We start from the raw sequence: 14,578 nt of genomic DNA on the forward strand, positions 1-14,578 counted from the left end.
TGTGACACTACCGTTCGCCAAGAACTGATCAAGTGAAGTGAGCTGACCTGAGGCTGCGCAGCGCTGAAGGCAATATGTAAAGTGTTGAAGGCGGGACAGACAGACGTAAGAAAATAGACCTTGCAAAATGCAAACATGCGTGCAATCAAACAACTGCATATAGGCCTATGCCATCTAAAAACGTGCCATTATTGCGAATTAAATTTAGTTTAGTTTGCATGTATTTTTTTTTAAACTCATGTCGTAGGCTACGGCCCGGTTAGGAATGACCCACGGCCCGGTACCGGGCTGCGGCCCGGTGGTTGGGGACCGCTGCTCTAAGCGATGCCACACTGTGTTTTTAGGCTAAAACATTGTCACTTACTGCAAGCATCACCTAACCAACCGCTAGCTGTCTGTGTACTGAATACACTGTAAAAAAAAAAGTGATCTCTGTGGACAGCCCAGGCTCCACAAACGGCATAAAACTACCTGGGCAAACCTAGCCCATAAAAACATAAACTGTTCCAGCAAACGAGACGAGACGAGATGAGATTAGCGTTTAGGAGAGTTTCAATTGCACAGGAGCAGCACGGGAGGGAAGGGGAGGAAGTAGCGAGCTAGCTCTCTGTTTTGTTTGAAAGTCAACAGAAGTGAAGTTACCCAGCATGGCTTAGAGCACCTTTTACTTACACAAACATTATGTCACACTAATTTCATAGAACAAATCAACAAACCAACATCAAAACATTGTACCACCGAGCTTGGGAAATAGGGAGAGGCCTATCCTATAACTGTGTAACAGACTATGGCAAGTAAAGTGACAGTTTCTTCATATTTTAAAAGGACTTTTCTTGTTGTGTTTTTTCCAAATTTCTGGCAAGACACAGAAATGCATAGCAGATGTGATTGGTAGCGGGTCGGGGACGATGGCCTTGATACCATCTTGGAAGTACCACACTTTATCACCTGGGAACTTCACAGTTAGATTGTAAAACTTGTTCTCTCCAATAGCAGTCAACTTCATATTGGCCATAGGAAATCTGGAGGAAGCATAAAAGTGTGCATTTTAATGAATTACAATGTGCTGGACTAATATAACCATTCCGGTAACAGTTTACTTGACGGGTGAGTTCATAACACATTCTTAGCATCTGTTATAAACTGCACATAAAGCATTCATGACTTTCATGAGACATGACTGAACATTCATACCAAACCTTTCATGAATGATGGATAGAACGATGACAACTTGTCAAAATAAAGTCCAACAATCGAGAGATTAAATTAATGGTATCCAGGTTACACAAATACGTGTCAGCTGAATGTACTATAGGTTAGTTTACCTCCCAGTGTTAAACTCAGGTTTTTAAAAACTCAGGTTTTGCCTCCAATATTTCATAAAGGATACCATTAATTTAATATTTCCAGCCTTTGTAAATATTTCATGAATATCTTATGAAGTCTACCTCGAATGTCACTTTACTTTACAAGTTGTGAAGTATTCATAAACACTGAGTTTAACACTGGGAGGTAAACTAGCCTACATTCAGCTGACTCGTATTTGTATATCCTGGAATGGTTGGACAATCCCAGTAGCAAAAGATGAGAAATCATCTGCAAAGGTTACATCATAAAACAAAAACATTTTTATGAAACAAATATTTACTTGACCATGTTCCTTTTGGCACTGGAGTAGCAGCCCATTGACTCAGATGTGCCGTGATCAGGTAAGAGGTTTGGAACAAAAACGGCAATGCTGCTTTGCGATTGTTGGACTTTTATTTTGACAAGTTGTCGTCATTCTGTCTTCCACATTCATGAAAGGTTTGGTATGAATGTAGTCATTTCTCATGAAACAGTCATGAATGCTTTATGTGCAGTTTATGACAGCTACTATGAATGTGTTATAAACTCACACGTCAAGTAAAGTGTTACCACAATTCCTATCTTTGCTGGGTTCAGTTAATTGAAAACCCATGCCTAAGGCCTAAGGTTTTGGCATTATGAGACACTTGAGTAAATTGCTCACTGATTTTCTAAAACTACTCGTTGACTGAGAACACCTAAACCATTTAACCCTTATCCATCACCTCTCTCTTTCCTTCCTTCTGTATTCCTCTAAAAGTTCTGGGTTGGTGTATATCTTTTCTCTGTGCTTCCTCAAACGTTCCTTTACTGCAGCTTTCTTTTATGCACTTTTAAGTCTATGGCAGTAATCTACATGTGATGTAGGCCACTCATTACTATGATATGACCATAGCAACTTTCATGAGATTCAAAGGGGGAAAAAGGGTAACAGGGTCTCTGATACAATGTATCTACTTCATTAAGTGCAGTGTAACAACCCAAAAACTTTTATGATATTGATCTCATTAATATCCCTCCAAAACATTGAGGTTGTCTTTTATTAAAAATAATTAATGTCATGAACAACGTTGAAAAATGCAAAATCCTTTAATATTTTCATTACCGAAATTGAAATTTTCATCACCGAAATTGGCTTTAACTATTGCGGTAATGATAAAGTGCATTGCGGTAATGAGACGACCTAACACAAAAATGCTAATTTTAGCTAGCATGATCTAGCTAAAAAAATACCTCCATGAAATTGTGTGTTTTATTACCTTATTACTAAACAAAATTGAATTAAGAAAATCGTTTTTATAACAAAACTGTTACTAATTTCGGTAATGAGAATCATTAGTGTTGTGTTTAGACAAATCATGGAATTTCAACATAAAGTCAAAAGGAGACATACTTACCTTGACGCCATCTTTGATCTTCTGTTATTACTGATGCATGATGGGAAATTCCATTTCATGTTGACATTCCTACAGCTTTTTATTGCAGTACTCAAAAGTATTGCGGTAATGAAAACTATGACTGATGACAAAACATTTTTTTTAAATATTATAATCGTTATAATATTAATGTTATTGAAACACACATTTTGATGAAGCATTGAACTTAAAACAATATATGTAGAACTTTATTTTATTTTAAAGTAAAAGATAAAGATTTCCTTAATGATCAAACACTTGGGATTTGAGCCAGGACACATTGCGGTAATGATAATTTACTCATAAAACGCATAAAAAATACAAAATAACAATAAAATATGGAGAAATTACCTTGTGTGCAAGTTTAAGCACATGTACCTATATTGTTAAATGGTGTAATCAGTGGTATTTATGGCATATTTGACCATCAAATCCTTACACTGAAAAAAATGGAAATAGGGGGTCTTTGATTTGACACTAATAAATCTGGTATATGCAACACGATTGTTTTACATTCCGTTTGCAAACATGTTTTAATTAAGTAGATTTGAAGAGTTAATTTTGAATGCTGGATCTAGTCATTTTTCTCACGTTGATTGAAAGTGAAAATTTCATGTTCAGACATACTCCAGAGCAGCAGGTGGCTGTAATGCGTCCTTAAAAAAACACGCAGTAGTAGAAGAAGTGTTTGAAGCGTGGTCTTATCGTACCGGATATCGTATCACTGAGAGAAAATCGGAGGAAATTGAGGATCGAGTTAGCCTACTGAAAGGTAAGTTTATCAACCTTTTAATCATGTTATATTAGACAGCATATCTCTTAGCAGTTTTCTTACAGTATACAACTGTTGCAATGTTAAGCCTTGATGTCTTTTTTCCCCGGGCTTTTTTTTAACCAAGTTAGTCTAACCTACCATTAAACCAACACTAGCTATAAAGGTGAGACCGTTAGTTGGTTGGAAAATTAATAAATAAAGTATAGAGCTAAATATTGTCCATAGTTGGATAATGTTTGCCTACAAGTTTTATTTCCTTCAAAAAAGTTAACTTTGCAGCTAACGAAATGCTAAGTTTGCTATCTCAAATGTTAACGTTAAGTGTGATAAGGAAATTGACTTTCATGCTACTTTAACTGTAGCTGCTAGCATAATGGGACATTGGCAATATTAGTCTATGTAAGATGAACTGGCGGTTGTTTTTCGCCGTTTGCTGGTACTTTGGAATTTCATGGAGAATGTTAATGTTAGGGTATGTTGCATGCATGCACGAAGAAGCTTAAAAAGTTGTATGTTAATGAAAGCCTAGTCTGTGTGCGCGCCACGTGTGTTGCCAGCGAATGGCTGCCTATGTCGCAAACGCAAGGAAACCCTTTTACTGCTAGCATAGCCACGTGGATAGAACAAAGGAAACAAAGATAATTTTCTTGTTAATTCAGAAAATCAGAATAACTCGTTAATTCAGAGAAACAGGGCTGTTTTTCTGTATTGATGAGATAGTTAACTAAACAATTCAGAAAAAACAGGATGTGCCAAGTCATTAATTCAGACAAAAAGGGTGCATTTTTATTTTATTTGTCATGAATGCAATACGCTTCCGTAGCTCCGCCATCTTTGTCAATATTTTTTGCTGAGAAAGTTTCAAACTATGACCATAACGGCCTTTCCACCAATCAGAGGCATCACTGTGGGATTGTTCAGGATCGTGGGTAATGAAGTACTTATCCAAGAGATCGCGAATAAAAGGCATTTATCTCAAAACAAGGTTAGTGCCCCATGAACTCTTGGTGTCTATAGGAGCATATACAATCGCTTAGTACAGCCGTAGCTGGTTTTAAGTCTACCACGTGCAGTTTTTATGGCTTATACCGCAATTGTCAATGGAGAAATTGCATTGAATTTTTACATCCGGTATCGGCTGTGGGCGGGACTGTGCAGCTCTATTTCGGAGTTTCCTCCACTCAGCTAGTGACGTCGTCTGCTGCTTCGACGCCAGCCATCAATCAAGTTGATCACGCCTTTAATTATTCATACATTTAATATCTAAATGCGATCTAAACTAACGAGTTAGAAAAAAATTCACCCCCCCTCACAGTTGTCAGGCACTCGGGAACTACCAACAAATACAATAAAAGTCCATGGGACCAACCTGTAAAAGCATGAATTTATGCTGTGAAAACGGACATTTTAACATGGGGGTCTATGGACATTTTCTCCCTTTTGGGACCTGCTGCCGCTAGCGGATTTTCGATGTATTGCAATTTTTCGCATTTCCGGGTAGGCTTCATTGTTCAAATTAGAATAGAGTATCACAGCCCCGCCCCTCCTCTGAGAGAGCTTAGTTTCCGGAAGTAAATTTCCCATTAATTTCTCCCATTGACGTTTTGGAAAAATCCGTATCTAAAGAGTTTTAGAGCATGTCTTAGGCTAATCAGCTACGGCGTAACTCATAAGCATACAACATATAATTTCGAGTGAAAAAATGAAGAGAAAGTCCAAAAAAAACCAAAGGTACAAGACTGTGTACATATTTTCATTTCCGAGCGAAGGAACTACTCATCCCATAAACCACCGCGCCTCATTGAAAAATATATAAGCAGCACGAACCAGCGCGAAATCATTTCCAGCCGATGACAGCACGCGAACCCTTTCCTCCAAACAATGATTTTTATATAGTTACTCAGTTATTTCAGGAGTAATCGTGTAAATAATAGTTTTTTGGTATTGAATGTTATATTTACCATTGTGTATTTTATATCGTGTGTGTGTGTGAAAGCGGTTAACGTTAACGTTAGCAACATTGTACAGTGCTTCGTATCTGACTGCCATCCTGATGCATGGACAGGTGCATGGTCTGCTCTTGGACCACCATATTCAGTTTATTAACTGGCTGTGAATTATTACACAAAATGTTCATTAAATGTACGAAGAAGTATTTCTAGGTTAATGATTGATGATATGGCTCGTACAGTATGAAGGCTACAGTAGCCTAGCTAATGTTAACTAGCATTACCAACCTCCCTGCAAAACTCACCACACAACTTCGTAGGTCTTGTCCCTCATGCTGGCCCTTACAAAACCCACAAGCTGACCCTCGACACACAATAGTCAATAATGTGACCCGATTTAAAGTGTTTTTCACCCCCTCGGACACTCTTGATTTCGTCCTTGAAACAGTGAAATATTCATGGGGGCATGGACGGTTTGCTAACGTTAACCATTTTACTGCAGTGTCTAGCCGGTGGTAGCATCCAGCTTGTGCTATCAGCTAGCTAGCTAGTTCAAAGGTTTAAGTACTTAATGGGGATATACAGGGCTTTTTATGCCTCGACTAAGTTGATGTTTCATATAAACAACAATTCATGTTCACAGAAACAACAAGGTCACTAAAACAATATATTTCATACCTGTGTTGCAGCATGTAAGCTAATGTTAGCAGCATTATAATGACATTCTAATGTCTGAAAGGCTAATGATTAGCTAGCCTATCGGCTACCTGAATAGTTAAGTGTTCAAACTAGCATTTACAGTGTTCTATTTGATGGTGTATTGGCCCTGACTAAGTTTGTGTGATATATAAACCACAATCCTTGTTGATACAAGTACCAATGTTCGTCTAGAAAGTTTTTATTCACATTAAGATCTTTGTCAATAATTTTCGCTGATAAAGTTTAAAGGTTAAACTATGACCTTAACTCCCTTTCCACCAATCAGAGGCATCACTGTGGGATTGTTCAGGATTGTGGGTAATGAAGTACTTATCCAAGACATCGCGAATAAAAGACATTTATCTCAAAACGAGGTTAGTGCCCCGTGAACTTTTGGCGTCTATATGAGCATACACAATCGCTTAGTACAGCCGTAGCTGGTTTTGAGTCTACCATGTGCAGTTAAGTTTTTATGGCTTATACCCGAATTGTCAATGGAGAAATTGCATTGAATTCTTACTTCCGGAAACTCCTGTGGGCGGGACTGTGATGCTCTATGTTGCCGCTTGGACGAGGCTGCGCAGTCAGCACCCGCTTCCTTATTTGGGTTTTGGGTTGCCAGGTTTTAGCCTATGACAAAACGGTTGAAATTGAAACTAAGTGATCGTGTATGTGTAGGGTGTATTTCATACACAATCTGGCAACCTGAATGGATCAATGATTTTAAAATGAAGTTTGATGGCCATGCAAATTACGGGAGTTTTCCGGGAGAAATAACAAAACGGGAGGGTGCTGAACTGTACTCAAAACTGAAACTGAATCAGATTTGGATCCCGGATGGCGAGCCCAGCCCAGTGAGACTGAGAACGATCGTGGATGCGGTGTGGCCAACCGTACGATTTGTCTCAGAGAAACCCAAGATTTGTTCATTCGTTCATCGAACACAAGATAAGATTTTCCACACTGTTGACTCAACACAGTAGTCATATTCGCACACATTCAAAGAACTGAACTTTGGGAATCGATATACACACACACACGTTCAAGGAACTGAACTTTGGGAATCAATACACTTTGCACTTTACACACTGAATCCAAATCTAGGTACTGAAGTGTTGCTGAAAATGATCTCCTGATGGACAGTTCAAACGTCGTCACGCGGTCAACTATAAATCCACTACTTTTCAATCACCAAGTTAAGATTTCCCAGTCAACCACAAATCCATGACTTTTCAATATCTTTTAGTAAACTATGTATCGATGCTCTATCGATTATGGCAACATAAACTATAAACCAATGTTGTTTCGCTATCTCTCTTATCGATATTCATGCACTGTCGGGTTTTTGTCAGGATTATAATGCTGATTCAATGTCTATTTACCATTGAGATTTCAATCTCAACCAAAATGATGATTTGGATGGAAAATCAACATCATATCAATGTCACCTTGCTATCTGGGCCGATATTTATTTATAGCCTAACTGTCTTGTTCATACATCGGCACACGTCACCGCTGAAGGGGACAAGCTTTCAAGTCGCCTGAGTCAAGGTCGGCGAACTAATATTTGTTCCACCAACGACAACGTTGCCATGATCGCAGAGAATAAAGTTGCATCTCACTGGACTGCAATTGTATCTTGCGTTTGCCTGTTGCTCACAACCTGCAGCCAAGGACTTTGCTAAAGTAGTGTGATGAACGTAATGATGTAATTGATTGCCTGCTCACGTGGGTAGGAACGTGTATTGATTGAGCGATGAGAGACACCTGTAGAGGATGAAGTTTAAAAACAGTACACGGTGCTTGGTGGGAAAGAAAAGGAGAGGGCAGACGACTGAAGACGGGCAGAGATGAGGTGTTAGCGTGGACATAGTTAGTTGCTATATGGACAGTGTAATGTTATGGGTTCTTAATAAAATGACTTTTGTTATTTCTCAGTTGGTGTCTTTATTTACATCCTTGCATGGTTATCTCGTTACAATTGTTCTTCCATTCCTAGGTAAAGCTTAATCTCTCTAGTAACCAAACATCGCCAACTAGTGGTCATAACGTAAATACCATTACATCCTCCTTTCTCTGAGGTTAATAAAACAAAACAAATAATAATAGGCCCAAGGCCATATTAAGACTAGACTTGGAAGCCACACCTAAACCCATTAAACACAGTAAAGGCTACCACACCTGAAGCTTTTCTTAAAGGTAAACAAGGTAAACAATTAATCCCTTCTTTCAGATAACAGGTTTTAGAAAGTAACCTTAATTGACTGAACTGTGTAAATTAACTGTACTATTTCTCTTTCAGGTAACGGTGGTAATGAACGGTAGGTAATAAGATAAGTAACAGATATGCAACAGTAGCTATACACAGGATATTCTCTTATTTCAGGAAACCAAGGTAAGTAACGGTAGGTTGTTTTTACCTTTACTCTAAGACCATTTTCAGGTTAAGCAACACTCAGATATGTAAACCACAAATACTCTCACAAGTCCATCATCACTCTTGATCTTCTAGCTCTGCTAGACTTACGGCAGACAGGTGTCCCTGTCTCTGATGTTGGTGTCTGATGCTCTGTGGGCTGCACAACCTGGTGTGCGTCAGGAGGGTTCGTCACTTCTGCGTGTGACTGCTTTTGAAATGTCTCTTGAGTCCTGAGCAGGCATTTGCGGTTCCTCTGGAATACCTGTCCATCCTCCGTTCTGACTGTGTACGACCTCGGCCCCACCTCTTTTAGCACCACTGCTTTTCGGTTCCATGTGTGGGGCTCTTTGATTCTGACCACGTCGTGTTCTGAGAGAGGTTTGAGACTCCTGGCCGTCTTGTCATGGTGCTTCTTCTGTGCCCACTTCAGCTGCATGTGCTTTTGTGTGAGTACTCTGTTTTTCTTCTTTCTTGGCATGTGTGGAAGTGTGTTGCGCAGTTTTCGGTGCATGAGGAGCTCCGAGGGTGATGCTCCACATCCCAGAGGAGAAGACCGATAGGTCAACAGTGCAAGGTAAGGGTCTGATTTTGTCTCTGCAGCCTTTTTTAGAAGTCTTTTTATGATTTCCACTCCTTTCTCTGCCTTACCATTCGCCTTTGGATAGAGAGGGCTCGATGTAGTGTGTTGGAACCCGTACTCCTCTGCAAACATTTGAAACTCTTGGCTGCTGTACTGCGGACCATTGTCACTTTGGACTACCTGGGGAATGCCATGTCTGGCAAATATGCTTTTCATGCGAGTTATAACAGCACTGGCAGATGTGCTGTTCAGTTGTGCTATTTCAGGATAGTTTGAGTGATAATCAATCACTAAGAGGAAGTCTTGTACATTTACATGAAAGAGATCTGTTCCAACTTTTTGCCATGGCTCAGTCGGCATTTCTGGGATCAGCATTGGCTCTTTGGCTTGCTTGTATCTGTGTCTTTGGCATGTATCACACTTACTAATCAGGGTCTCGATGTCTCTGTTTATACCTGGCCAGTAGACCGCTTCCCGTGCTCTTGCTCTGCATTTTTCTATGCCAAGGTGCCCCTTATGGATTCTGTTGAGGATATCTTTCCGCATAGATGATGGGATGATGATCCGATTTTGTCTCAGCAGTAGGCCGTTTGCCACACTCAGTTCTGCCCTGATGGAATAGTATTGTGGGAGTGTGCCTTTTGTCCACCCTTTTTTAGTTTTTCTGCCACTGCCTGCAGTGTCTCATCTTGTTCAGTTTCCTGTGCAATCTTCTTGAGCACCATGTCTGACACTGGAAGAGAAGAGACAATTAAGTTTACATGCCTTTTAAGCTCTTTTGACGATTTTGTTTGTGCCTTTATTGATTGTGCAGCTGCTTGGGGTGGTGCAGGTGCTCGAGGCAGTGCATCAGACAGGACTATGTATTTTCCTGGCGTGTAGATTAGATCCATATCATATCTTTGTAACCTCATCATCATACGTTGAATCCTGGGAGACATGTCATTCAGGTTCTTTTTGTAGATAGAGATGAGTGGTTGGTGATCTGTTTCTGATGTGAAAGTAGGCAGCCCATATATGTATCCATGAAACTTCTCGCATCCAAACACTAACCCTAGAGTCTCTTTCTCAATTTGGGCATACCTCGTTTCCGTCTCCGTGATTGATCTTGATGCATACGCCACTGGTCTCCAGTGGCCGTCGTTGTCAGCCTGGAGCAGCACTGCGCCCAATCCGTCTTTAGATGCATCTGTGGAGACTTTTGTTTTACGAGAGGGATCAAAGAAGGTAAGCACTGGTTCTCTGGTAAGTGTCTCTTTGAGCGTTTCCCATTCTTTGTTGTGTCTGTCAGTCCACTCAAACCCTCTGTCTTTTTGCAGCAGGCCTCTGATTGCCACTGTTTTTGCGGATGGATTTGGAATAAACTTCCCTAAAAAGTTCACCATTCCCATAGCTCGCAGTACCCCCTTCTTGTCAATAGGAGCAGGCATGTTAAGAATAACCTTGGAGTGGTCCGGCTCTACTCCTTCTCCGGACAGCTTGTCACCTAAGAAAGTGATCTCTGTGACCCCGAACTGACATTTGCTTTCGTTCAGTTTCAACTGAATCCTTTTCAGGAGCTTCAGCAGCCTTTCATTATGTACTGCTAGTGTTGAGCCCCATATTATTATATCATCGAGGTACACACGGGTGCCCTCTACGATTGCTTCCATCGCTCTATGAAAAATTTCGGGGGCCGATTTTATTCCAAATGGTAATCTAAGAAAGCTGTATCTCCCAAAAGGTGGGTTGAATGTGCAGTACTTGCTACTCTCAGAGTCCAGTTTCAGTTGCCAGAAACCATGAGATGCATCTAGTTTGCTAAAATATCTCGCCCCTGCCATTTCACTTGTGATCTCTTCCCTTTTTGGTATCTGGTAATGCTCTCGTTTAATGTTGTCATTGAGATCTAGGCACACTCTTAACTCACCATTGGGTTTTTTTACGCATGTGATGGAGTTCACCCAGTCTGTCGGCTCCTCGATGGGCTGAATTACTCCCAGATCCATCATTCTGTCCAGCTCTTTTTTTAGACTGCCTCTGAGCGGTGCTGGTACTCTCCGCGGTGCATGTATAACTGGCTTGGCATCACTTTTAAGTTGGATCTTGTATGTGAAAGGCAGCGTTCCATGGCCCTTGAACATTTCTGGAAACCTGTGCACTATCTCATTTACAGAGTCATTTTCTGTATTAGTGCAGAGCTGCCAACTCTCACACATTGAGAGTGAGATTCATTCATTTGATTGGCTCCACGCGCTCTTACACCAATAGAATTTGTGAGGGTTGGCAGCTCTATTAGTGTCTGACACCTTAGACTCTCTTGACCAGCTCCAGGTCCTCACATGCTCTGTCTCCAAGCAACGATTCGTGGTCATCAGGAACCACTACAAACATGAGGTTTTGTGTCTTGCCTTTCACATGCATTTTAAGCCGGCACACCCCCTTGGTTTCAATTTGCTGTCCATTATATGTTTTCAGTGGGACAGTGCGTTTCTGTATGTTTGGCTTCTCTTTAAGTGCTTTAATGTCCTTTACACTGATTAGGTTGGCTTTTTGCCCCTGTGTCTAGTCTGAACAACACCACTGCCCCATTAACTAACAAAGGTGCCACCCATTTATCTGTCTGCACTGCATTGACTGGCCGCACAGTCTCATCTGCATTGACTGGCTGGCCCGTCTCCTTTATTTCACTGCTCCCCTCAGTAACTCTGTACACAAACTCTGGATCACTCTGTGAATCACTGTCCTCATCTGTTTCATTCACTACATGAACTTTGCATTCCTTCTCTCTTGAAAGACACATTCTAGCATAGTGATTTTGTCCATGACACCTGGAGCAGGTTTTTCCGAATGCTGGACACTGTCTGGCCTTGTGCTGGCCTCCACAACATTTGCAGGTAAATTCCTTGTCTCTGAATTCCTTGTCTCTGCTCTTCTCTTTGTTCCTTGTGTCTCTGCTGTCCTTCCCGCGCCACTTTCCTTTGAAAGAAATTGCATCTACGTCACCATGCATTTGAGCGGGCTGCTGGGCTAGTCCTTTGTCAGCAACATCAAAAGTTTCAGCGTGCTGCTTAACTAGCTCCCTCGCCTGGCATATTTTCACTGCCTTCTCTAGATTCAGGTCCGCCTCACCCAACAGCTTTTCCCTGACTTTCCTGTCACAGACCCCTGAACACAATTTGATCACGAATCAATGAGTCAGTCGATGTATTGAAATTACAGGTGCTAGCTTTTAGCTTGAGGTCCGTGAGGAAGCTGTCGAACACCTCTCCTTCACGTTGCATTCGTGATCTAAAGCAGGGTCAAAAGTGAACGTGTTATACACCTCTATTGCTTTGGTCCCTGCAACAGTTAGTAACAGTGCTACTTTCCTCTTGTTAGCCTTCTCCGACACACCGATAGCTGCAAGGTACAGCTCAAACTGCTGTTTAAACGTCCTCCATTTGACATCGAGGTTGCCGGTAAATTTTAGAGTCCCTGGTGGCTTTATTGCTTTCATTCCTGGTACCATGTAATGTTATGGGTTCTTAATAAAATGACTTTTGTTATTTCTCAGTTGGTGTCTTTATTTACATCCTTGCATGGTTATCTCGTTACACTTGTTCTTCCATTCCTAGGTAAAGCTTAATCTCTCTAGTAACCAAACATCGCCAACTAGTGGTCATAACGTAAATACCATTACAGACAGGACATCTAAAGTGATGCTATTGACCTAAATCGGAAGGCAAGAATCAATGTGGGACACTATATTTTTTGTGACTCTTATTTTGTGGGTATCCGGGACGCCGGTGCTCGCGGACTGAACGTACAACCATATGGGAGGGTCTCGAAGGCTGCCGGACAAGGGAAGTGGCGATTGTTTTAACCGTGTTTCATGAATTGTGTGCATGTGTGTGTGTAGTGTGTGTGTTTTGGGAGGGGAGGGACAACTACTATGATTGAGTAGGCTAGGCTATTGGAAAATCGCGGGTGGTTCTTTGGGGATGTTTTTAGGATGTGTTGATTATTTAAGCCATGAATTTAATGATTGCTGTGATACACTTGGAATGCCTAATTATTACGTAGTTCAGCTCCTAGCGTTTCTATGTGTGTTTATCCCCTGTTGGGCATGTTGAGGTGTGTGCAATAACTGGCCTAGGGTGTGTGTGCAATGATTGGCCTGTGTGTGTGTGTTCAATTAGCCTATGGTTTCTAATTTGTAGTGGTATTAAGTGGCTTACAATACATCGATTTCTATGGAACGTCACGAAAACATGCGTGTGCAACCAAGAGGCAGAAAGCACCATAGAACAGCATAGAGCAATGCAAAAGAATAAAATTAGTTTTTGTGCTGAAAACTGCACCAATTCAAAATCACGATGGTTAGAGAATGTTAAATATGTTCAATATCCCTAACGGAATGCATGTCTTCGCCAAAAATGACAAAATACGATGTTATATTAATAATCCAAATGAACGTCAAACTTTGAAATATAGTCTGAAATGAGATGTTATTATCATTGAGACAACAGGGGTATATGAAAAAATCCGATTGTAGCTTACAGCAGCCGACTATTTAGGTTAAGTTTATAACGTTGTGGACGGCCACCAAGCGTCTTCTGCCTCAAGGCTGCGCGCGCATCTAGTTTTGTTGGTAAACGGGAAACCCGTGTATAGCCTATCTGATAACAGACCCGGACTCCTGCTGACTGGCTTCAATCTAGTATTTTTATAAATGAATTATCATTAATAAACAGATTTACTTATACTAACTTTTGTCTGTGCTGGTTTTGTGTGGAACTTTGGATGACAACCGGACCATACCGGTAAAAAAAGGTGGTGGCAGCTTATTGATAACCAGCTGTTACATTACAGTAGTTTAAAGTGGGTTAGCCAGTGATCGTTTTTGTCTGATAACTTCTACAGGAGGATCTATGATGCAACTATATGATATATGATCTGGAGGCAGAAAGGGCTAACATATTTCTCTGTAACATTTCCAAAATCCAAGTGAACAAAACACTATACAAATCATAAGTAGGCCTATCTACTGATATCTTTCTCCGCTGAGTTTCCTACTATTTGCCACTTGCCGTTAGCCTGACGAGCCAGACCCACATTAAAATGTAGGGTCTGGAAACTCACCGTTCGCAGTGCTCAGTCCGAGGGGCGGGATAATCAGTTGTATTTCAAATTCCCTCTGCATGCAATAGGACAGCGGCAGCGCTATGAGTCCCTGCGTTTCCCACCAGCAGAGCTAGTTGGCTAGTTCAAACGTTTGCCAACTTAATAAAAGCTTAACTTGTGTCACACTGTTCGCTAGCAGCAACATCCATCTTATTTGTTTTCAAGTAGCAGGGAATTCAAGCCAAACCGTTGCAACTCTGCCATCAATCATTATGTTAAGCCCACCTAACGACTCTATACACGATTTCA

At 40.9% G+C, this 14,578-nt stretch overlaps 1 long non-coding RNA gene across 1 annotated transcript; it reads right to left on the bottom strand.

Moving 5' to 3' along the window:
* Positions 1-7,169: 7,169 nt before the first annotated feature.
* Positions 7,170-13,916, bottom strand: LOC121724264. Its single transcript, XR_006035173.1, has 3 exons — positions 13,906-13,916; positions 7,634-7,637; positions 7,170-7,257 (listed from the first exon to the last, which is right to left on the bottom strand). It is a non-coding gene; the product is annotated as an uncharacterized LOC121724264 (long non-coding RNA).
* Between the last annotated feature and the right edge of the window lie 662 nt (positions 13,917-14,578).

Source organism: Alosa sapidissima, chromosome 11 (assembly GCF_018492685.1).
Source record: "Alosa sapidissima isolate fAloSap1 chromosome 11, fAloSap1.pri, whole genome shotgun sequence".
In the NCBI taxonomy this organism is placed as follows: Eukaryota; Metazoa; Chordata; class Actinopteri; order Clupeiformes; family Clupeidae; genus Alosa; species Alosa sapidissima.